Raw genomic sequence first — 10,002 nt, 5'->3', positions numbered from 1 at the left:
ATAGTACGGAGGCTTGATAGTCGCGAGCCAGATAGTAGAGATTCTACTGCATTCTCGAGCTGAAATTGTAGACTTCCCCCCGTACATCCATTTTAATACTCATTTTTTGTTTTTAATTTTTAAAACTATACATTGAACATTGAAGGACCGGACGCACCCCGCTTCCCATCTCAAGGAGATATAAAAACGTTCCCGAAAGATGGGTGCATCCGGAATTTTATTAAATATGTATATATATATATATCTATATAAATTTGTATAACAGAATAACAAGTCCAATTACAGAAGTATAAATCAACGGAATAATTATGATAAATCGTGATCTAAGAATCGATACCTAAATTGATATTATAACGTTCTTGGCACGTCCGGACTCGATAATCAAATTCCGTTGGTGACGGCCCGTCCGCGTTCGTTGGATGTCACTAGTCGTGTAGGCCGTACAACGACGAATCGATGTCATGTTTGCGTCACATGTCATGGTCCAAGTGTCCAAGTCAGCCAATGTCGGACACCCAGATGTTTTAGCTCATTCTAGGCAGACATTCCTGTTCCATAAGCATCCTACGTCTTAATTCTCCTGGGCAATTAGGAGATTTTCATTATTCCCGAAGCTACATCGGCTGGCTAGCTGGATTATGGGTGGCATTGATTCACCTCATTAGCATGTTAACGATGTCATTAGCATGTTTAGCGCTTAACGTTGTTAAGCGATTTATCGTTATATCGAGTATTGTTATAGCGAGGTTTCGTTATACATATTTTCACACGCACACACACACACACACACACACACCCCACCTAGAACCTTTCAAGTCCAGAAATTTATTCTTAGGTGCATATTAAATTTACGTAATAAATCATTCACATTTGAATATTTTACTCGACCTGTCAATGTTATGACTTCAATATCAGATGAATTTTACCCTGAAGGGTAATCACGGTTCATTGATACGGAGGGGAAAAAAAAATATATAACAGTTGTTATTATTATTATTATGTTATTAATAACCATGAAGCTCACTCTAAACTGACTGATTTATAGATTTCTTCGAAAATAAGAACATCGATTAACCATGTACTAAATCATTAACATGGTGATAGATTAGCCGAAACTGTGTAGAGCGCGATAAAATCAGCAGATAGCCCGACACGCATCGAAACATTTCGGTTCTCAAAACGGTGTCGGAAAGAGAACATTGATGAAGAGCTTCAAATCAAAAAAACCAGCGACATCTCCACCTCGAAGAGGTTCAAGGAATAGGAAAAAAATGTAGAGAGAAAGAGCGAGAGAGAGAGATGCAAGAAGATTTCAAAAACCGATCCATATTACAAATATGGGTCTCGGTCAAACAAGGGCGGTGCTTAACAACTGCAGAATTGTAGAGTGCCCAACCATCCCTTTAATACGATACTAATCCGAAGCATTTTCTTTTTCTTAAAAGATACGGGAGGATAAGCAGCGTATAACTTGGTGCTTTGGAAGATATCGCGCATAATAAGTATCGAAACATGCAACAGCAGCAGCTCTGCTCGTAATAATAATTATATATCCTGAAGATATATCAATCTATCAATAACACAACTGTTGTACGATAATAAGGACGAGCTAAGCAATGAATCTTTATAAGCCAACTAAGTGAGTTAACCAATCAACCGATAAAATGCCCTCTTCATCTTTAAACAGAATAAGAAAAAATTAATAACCCCTGAAGTGGGGAAAAGCAATCAACATTTTCGGAGGTTTATGATCTCTCTGTACGAGAGTGTTGTCTTGTTATTGTTTTCGCCTCCTCTTACTCGAGAGATCACTGAACTTGAAAAATGCGCCCTAATGAGCCCCTTTTATGTAACGATTAGCATCGGAATCGCATTAAGTAAGCGATCGCTTTTTTTGTAAATTCAATGAATTGTGTCATAAACTAAACTTTTGTCGATTACTTAATTAGCATTTCATTCGAATTTGACTACCGCCCAGGCATAATTGTGGTGAGCGAGGGAGCAGTGGAGGAAATATTAGCAGGGTTGAAAATGTTTAGTCAGTGTTCGAATTTAAGGTTCCTGATACTGTGGGGCCCCTGGGCGAATTTCCCATTTGCTAATGCAAATATCCGGGTCAGTCTAGAAACACAATTTTTCATTTCAATAAGCACATTCATATAAATCATACTATTACTTAACAGTGTATGCACATCGCACACATTCCTCCGCGGAATTTCTAACGAATCAGTACATGTCGAAACGTCAGAACCTTCAGCCGACCACCACTGTGCTGCCAACGAGGTTCGAACCTTTAACCTCACAATGAAAGTCCAGCACGATGCCCACATGACCGCATAGCGGCTACAAGACATACAGATTGAATTCAATTCAAATATTGGTTGAATACAGATTATTATTTTTTTAAATTACACGTCATTTTAAAACCTATGTTTCAAAGACCTATTCATTCTGCGCAACTGGGCAACATACCTGCCTGCAACATACCTTTATGATCAATTTCAAAGCCTAAAAATTGAGCATAATACTATTCATTCACTAACCATCTTGTGTCTCGTATGTATGCCGTAATTTCGAAGTTTTCCTCCTAAGGATTACACTATAAACGTTTGATAAAATATCTTTTACAAAACTTGAAAAAAAAAACCAACCATGTTACATTTACTCGAAGTAACTAATGCGCTTATTGGTTGCATTTTTCGTTTCATAAAATAACTTTCATAAACTTTTGTTAGTGTAATCCCGGCCTGATGCAGTAAAAAGTTTCATATAAAATGCGCAGGGCCGGCGCCAGGCATGAGGCAACGAGGCGGCTACCTAGGGCAGCATGTTTTACAGGGATGAAATTTTTTCTGTCAGATTTGTTATGGTGGTGCTTTTTTTTTTTCTTGCAGATTTGTTCACATTAGCCCCGTTTACATGTGCAATGTTGCGCTAGCATTGGGAGTTCTAGCACCCGCTTGACACTTTTTTCTTTCGTAAGAAAAGGAATGGAGAGCAGTCATTGGTGAAAGTTCTTGAAAGGCATAAAAGATTCTTCAAAAAATATTGTATTTTGAAATGATAATCAAACTCTTTTGCTATTCAATGCTCAATTCATCTCAATACATTCCTTTCCTGCACTTTTGAAAAGTGCTGCTCGTCTCTACAAGTAGGCCAGACAGAGATAGCCGGACTATATCTTTTTCAGTTGCATCCATCTTTCGGGGAAATTCGAAATCGCATTAAGCGATAAGAACCTTAGCGCATCTTATTCTTCAGGTTCAGGTCTATATAGAAGTTTATTTCTGAAAAATTAGGTTCCTTCTCTTTTTCGTAAAGGATCTTTTTACACTTTATAAAAAGTTTTCCAGTTCACTCTCATTTTGGCTAAATCTCTCAGCAAGTTTGGATTCCTTGTTCATCTTCCAACAAATGCCCCTTTCGGCCCTATACTATACTAGATATTGACCTATCACTAGTGTGGTGCTTTTTCGGCCCAGGAATGTTTTGACAGCTCATTTTTGTATACCAGTGGTTCTCAAACTGGACGTCTCCGACTTTTGTCTGAGGCGTCGCGGTGACCTTGAGCTATTCATATGTGTCTGTTCGTTGCTTTGAAGTAGTTCTTTGTTAGACTATCCTGGGGAACAGTAGATCAAAGCTGACGAGGACAAGAAAGCGCGGGTGAGGGAAGTTTGACAGCCACTGCCGTACACCTTCAGTCTGTTATCAGAATCGTCTGACAGACTCTTCTTATACAATACAAATGCAAGTAAAAAGTCATAACAGGCAAAATACCCAACGAGGTGGCTGAGAAAAAGATGCCCGTAGCAAATATGGCTGTCATATATTTGTAAAATACAGCAATCCCCAATTAAAAATAATTACAAAAACTAAAAACAATATATAGGCAAGGGGCCATAAAAAATCACTAGCTGTCATTTTTCTGCAGCGGTCTTCACGATGCTTCAAAAATATATTATATTTTGCTTGTTTTGACCCGACTCAGGGCGCTACTAAATGCTTGGTCAGCCGGGGCAAGCACGCATTTCGGCTTATAATGTTGAAGGAGAAGTTAAAGATCAAAGTTTTCACCCCCTCTCTGGACCAGGGGCACCAGACCTTAGAGGAGGTGTAAGGGTAATATATCTCCTCTAAGCACCAGATCCGCCTGTTCCCCCCCCCCCCTAGTTGCGGCCCTGACCAACACCATCTGTAGCAGAAGGCCACCGCGCGAGGCTTGCGACGTCACTGAAGAAGGTCATCTCACCAATAGCCATTGAACATACTACAAAAAAGAGTAATGATGGCGCATGAAATCGGCCTGCTACATCCAATGTCTATAGGTGAGATGACTTCCTTCAGTGACGTTACGAGCTTCGAGCGGAGGCCTTCTGCTATAGATAGTGGCCCTGACCCAACTTTTTTCCCCCACCGGAATTTGACGGCCCAAAATATCACCAGAAACATCGACACTGTATTAGTGCCAAGTTTGTCTCCGACAAAGAACACCTTAAATTGTTGAGTTATTTATTTTCCGTGTCTGTTGTATGAGATTGGACTGTTGACATTGATGATTGCCTATTTAGTTCTTTGAAGTAGCTCTTTTCTAGACTATACTGGGGGAGCCGCGGTCGGCAAAACTAGAGAACTGGTGCCCTAAACCGCCAGTGGAACCCGCTCCTCCCTTCGGGGTCACGACCCACACCTTGGGAACCGCTGTATTATGGTAACAGATGTGAAGAAAAAAACTATTTTTTCAGACAGACTTATTTAAAGAAATTATTCGCCTCAGAAGCAAAATTTCTAGTACTGGCCCTGTCAATGCGTATATATATATTGTGGAAAGCAATTGAAACTGATAAATTATTCCATCTTGCAATTACTAAGCAAAATTCTTCTCGTGTGGAAAAAGATGAAATTTATTTTATTTTTGGAGCTCAATCACGTTCATAAATATTCATTGGCAATGAGGCAACAAAGATGATGAAATACATCATTAAACTGATTTCAGTGTGTCCTAAATGCCTGATTTTTCCGAATGAATTCCAGTGTTCTGGTCGTTTCTGCTAAACATCCAATTCAAGTCGTTTTTTCCCCTTGCATTTTCGTTCTAATTTCCATCCGCTGTTGCTGCTGCTGCTCAGGAATGCTAACGGGCCTGTAACGCGATCCAGGGCTACTGGAGATGCCTCAGCTCGTTCTAGAGCTACTGGGCATGTCTTAGCTCGATTTTGAGCTACTAGAAATGTGTTAGATCGTTGTAGATCTATTGGAAGTGTCTTAGCTCGATCCAATGCCACTGGGAAAAAACAAGTAGCTCGACCTGCAGCAACTGGAAATGCCTTAGCTCGTCCTGCAGCTACTGGAAATGCCTTAGCTCGTCCTGCAGCTACTGGCAATGCCTTAGTTCGGCCTGCAGCTACTGGAAATGCCTTAGCTCGGCCTGCAGCTACTGGAAATGCCTTAGCTCGGCCTGCAGCTACTGGAAAAAAATCAGTAGCTCGACTTGCACCTACTGGAAACCCCTTAGCTCGTCCTGCAGCTACTGGAAAAAAATCAGTAGCTCGACCTGCACCTACTGGAAACCCCTTAGCTCGTCCTGCAGCTACTGGAAAAAAATCAGTAGCTCGACCTGCACCTACTGGAAACCCCTTAGCTCGTCCTGCAGCTACTGAACATGCCTTAGCTCGACCCGCAGCTACTGAAAATGCCTTGGCTCTATCTGGAACCACTGGAGATCGATCAAATGGCCAGATTGTTGGGCTACGCTGGAGGGTCGATGTATTCGGAGCAGTTTTTTGAGCCGACGCCGAAGAAGAGCCGCTGTCTAGATTTACCACTTCGCTCTTTTGTTCGTCGGAAGGGAGTTCGTTATTCTGCCTATGTCGCCTGATTGTAAAACAGATGCACACAGAGATCACAATGAGTGGTGCCACTACGAAGGTAGCCATCATTATACCCAGTAAGGGTGAACACCGAGGAACACTGTAAATAGCAGGCGTGGTTGGTTCCGTCTCCCAGGTAAAAGGATGCTGAGGAAGCGTCATCGAAAATGTTAATTTTCACGAAAAATACTTCAAAAAGATTTCTTCACTTTATATGAGTTTGCACTAAATAGTTTATTCTGATTTTTTTTTTTTTTCAAAATATCGGTCGAAACTCTCACTGTTACAGAAAATAACTCTGCGGGAGAAAAAAAATATGCATACGTTATTAGTTTTACATTCTGAGAGCCTTATTCTCCGAGAAATAACAATAAGGAAAAGCTCACCGAATTATCGACTTCCATTGCGAACGACCAGCACATCGATGTGATCCAAATAATTTTCTCGAAAAGCACATCAGCTATTGTTGGAGGGGGAAGAAACTACCACTTTGAGAATGTCTAAAACATGCTAAGAGATCATTGTTACCCAGGCCGCAATCACGGCCCCCATAAGGGCGGGGCTGACAGGGCTCTGGCACTGGGGCCCGGGAAAATTTTCATAATTTTTTACTTTTTACACTATAAATTAACTATAAAAGAGCCCGTGAAAACTGTGACCGTGGGGGGGGGGGGGCGCAACAGATCCCAGCCTATTGGCCCTGCTGCAGGTTGTGGGGAGCCATGGCCACAATTAGATGCTTGGTCGGCAGGAGCAAGAACGCATTTTGGTGCCCCCCTTGTAATGTTAAATTAAAGGGTGAAATTTGCTCTCCTTCCTGTCCAGTGCCCGGGGCAACACACTCAACTGTCCCCCCCCCCCCCACTTCTGGCCCTGTATATATAGGTATGGTTCTCTTGGTCCCTCTGCCATGAACACCTCGTGGTGGATATGATTCTCGTGGCTCCTCTCATAAGTACATGTCATGATGGATCCTTGTAATGTTGAAGGACAAATTAAAGTAAAATTTGCGCCTTTCCCACCTCTGGTACAGCGCATGGCCACCAAATCCGCCTGCTTCCCCACTCCCAGTTCTAGCCTGTGGGTATATTATGTATGGGTTCTCGTGGTCCCCTTCGCTAACATCGCGTGATGGATAGACAGAGTATGGTTCCCGTGGTCCCTTTGCAATGAAAAAAACCTGACATATAGATATTGTTCTCTTGGTCCTTCTGCTGTGCCGCTGTAGTGGTCAAATGACCATAGTGAAGGACCCACGCCGGCGCCTAGTGGTGATCTGCTGAAGTTGGTTTTCTGTGGTTCCCTACTACGAGACGCGATGTGAGCCGATCTCTCCTGAAAAGGGAGCAACAGGCCTACAACGATGCAAATATTCAAGTTAAAGATAGAAACTTGCGCCTTCCTTGAGTCCAGCACCATTTTTTTTTCATACTATAAATTCATTATAGACGGGTCCTTAAAAAGTCTGGTCTGGGGGCCCGCTAAAGGTCCTAGCCTAGGCACCCCCCCCCCCCGCCAGGTACTACTTAACCACACATGTTCCTCAAACACATTCTTCTGCGGGATTTATGGGACCCTGCTGCTGGATGTGGAGGCATGGGGCCGTCGGACAAATATAACCTTATGTAACCACTATTCTCGCTAACCGGAGATCCTGCCCTTGGTTACGAAATCTCAACTCCCGCGGTTGCTCAGCGGGAAAAAAAACGGTTGCTCGAGTTAAACATCGTGGTCAGCTGACAAAGAGACGTTGGATTCGTTTTTCATCTTCTGACATTACTGCGTATCCACGGCCCAGCTTTGATCTGGGGGGGGGGGGGGGGGATTCTTGGCAAAGCAAAAATTTCGGGGGGGGGGGGCTGATACCTAGGTCAAAGATATTTCAAAGTCAATGAATACATGTTGTTTAAATTTTTAAGACGTTAATATTATTTTAATGGTATTTCTTCCAGTGATACACGACGATTTCAGTAATCCGGCATAAGTAACAAAACCAGGTTAGGAAACTGAAAGATGAGGACGCCTGCACGCGTAACCCTGGTGACGTCACTTTTCCAAATTTTCACGGCAGATGGCACCACTGTACTGACAAAATAATAACCCTGCCACTGCATAGTTTTTCCCAACTAAAACAGAACCGCTTAAAAAAACACAGAAAAAAATAATGATCCTTCTCCTTTCACTTATAATGAATTATTCCCATTGTTTGGTCAGTTTTATTGCTTTGCCTGGAGCAAGAGGGTTTTTCTTGTCAAAAGTAGCCTTGCCTTTTGTTACATTTAATGGCATTTCTGAAAGCTTCCATTTTGGCTTATTAACGCCTCTATACTTCTTTTTTAATTCGGCAGCGTAGGTTTTATTTATTTATTTTTTCCAGAGGTGATTTCACCATCGGAATCAGCATTAAGTGCTGTTTGCATCCTATTTTCTTTATTTCTGAATGGAAGAGGTGTAACACCACCTCCCTCCGCACTTCAGTATACCGCATTTCCGGTTGGTTAGCAAACAACGAATCTGGGAATTTTGGTGGCGATTCGTCAAAGCATATAAAAATGTGTGGGGAAGAAAAAACACACAAGCACTCATATCAATGAAGAGATGTATGCTTTAGAGTGAAAAAAAAAATTCCCTCGGAGAAAAAGAAAAATAATGCCAGGAATCTCAATAGGGAGACAAAGGGGGTGAATTTTCTGAAACTTAGGAGGACGCATGAAATATGACATCAAAAAAGGAGAACGTCTTGTAACCCTATTCTTATACAGGGTGTTCTGTTAATGGGCGTTCCGACAAACGCAGAGGGTTGTTAGTAAGCATCAAGAGGAACAAAAATCGCAACGGAACGTGGTGTCGCAAACCACGTTGAGAAGGTGAAAATCGCGAAAAACGCACTCAGGCTCTGAGTCCAGAGGAGACGAAAGGTGGATGTCAGTCGATCGCTAAATGCGTTCGTGGGTTCGCTCATCATACCTGACGTAAGCAGCGTCGCGAAACGCATGAGCTGGGGTAGGGTCACGTGCTACAGACGACGTAAATTAGCGCTGTTGTGGTAGTAAGCACGTGTAGCAGTTAGTTGTCTGTTTCGATGAGTATCGTTATCACTGACTACACGAACGAGGAATACGCTGATGTGCATCTGATTTACGGTCGAGCAGATGGCAATGGGACACACTGGGGGATCTCATAGCGCGGATTGTCGTCGCCGTTGCGGCAGACATCAAAAGCATGTCTGGCGTCTTCGAACGCGTTCGTTTTTACGTCTTTGTAGACTGTGCAATGACGTCAGTGGTCGCCACTTCCAACAACTCTTGTAATAATTCTGTTGTGTTTGGTCAGAACATGATAACTCCAAAGTCACATTTTTGAGATGTAAGCATTTTCATTGTCATTTAAAAATCAAAAATAAAACATACACATAAATACAAATATCACATCAGAATGTTGTTTAAACGTACGCACGCATTTGTGCATTTATATCACTTCTAACTAGGTATAATTAGCAAGATCCAAAAGCCATTTTTTGGAGATATTATGTTCTGACCAAACACCACAATCAAATGTATCTTTTTGTACTAATTATTTTACTTTTTGTCATTCCAACGTGACGTCGAAACGCGCGTGCGTTTTCCGCGATTTTCACCCTCTCAACGTAGTTTACGACACCATGTTGTATTGCAATTTTTGTTTCTCTTGATGTCTACTAACAGAACAGAACACCCTTTATATACCCGATTACTGAGAGCCCACTGTGTTTTCTTTTGATGTATATATATTTTTTCACAAAAGATGTAATTGTTCGCCAATCTCCCGGTACTATAAGAGCAATGAAAGTTCAGTGACATCATGGTGGTGCCATCTTTTGCAGACAGAGGGAAAGATAATTTTCACGACCAATGAACACGATTCTGGGTGTTATAGTTCCGCCAACTATGTTTTAAAATAACAAATCTTGAAGAAATATGAATATTTTTTGAACTAGAAGCCTGGCAATCTTACGTGCTTTTTTTTGGAATTCTTTCCAAAAAAGAAAATTCAAAGCATTTTTTAATACAAATTGCTAAAATATATACAATCATTTTCCCAGCAAATGGCAGCGTCATAGTTACTAACACTTTCATTGTTGAATCAAACGAGC

Source organism: Pholcus phalangioides, unplaced genomic scaffold, assembly GCF_987345545.1.
Source record: "Pholcus phalangioides strain wild (caught in Gottingen) unplaced genomic scaffold, Ppha-v1.0 ptg000001l_1, whole genome shotgun sequence".
Taxonomy (NCBI): Eukaryota; Metazoa; Arthropoda; class Arachnida; order Araneae; family Pholcidae; genus Pholcus; species Pholcus phalangioides.
The sequence above is the reverse complement of the archived record's forward strand: the minus strand, read 5'-3'. Positions refer to the sequence as shown.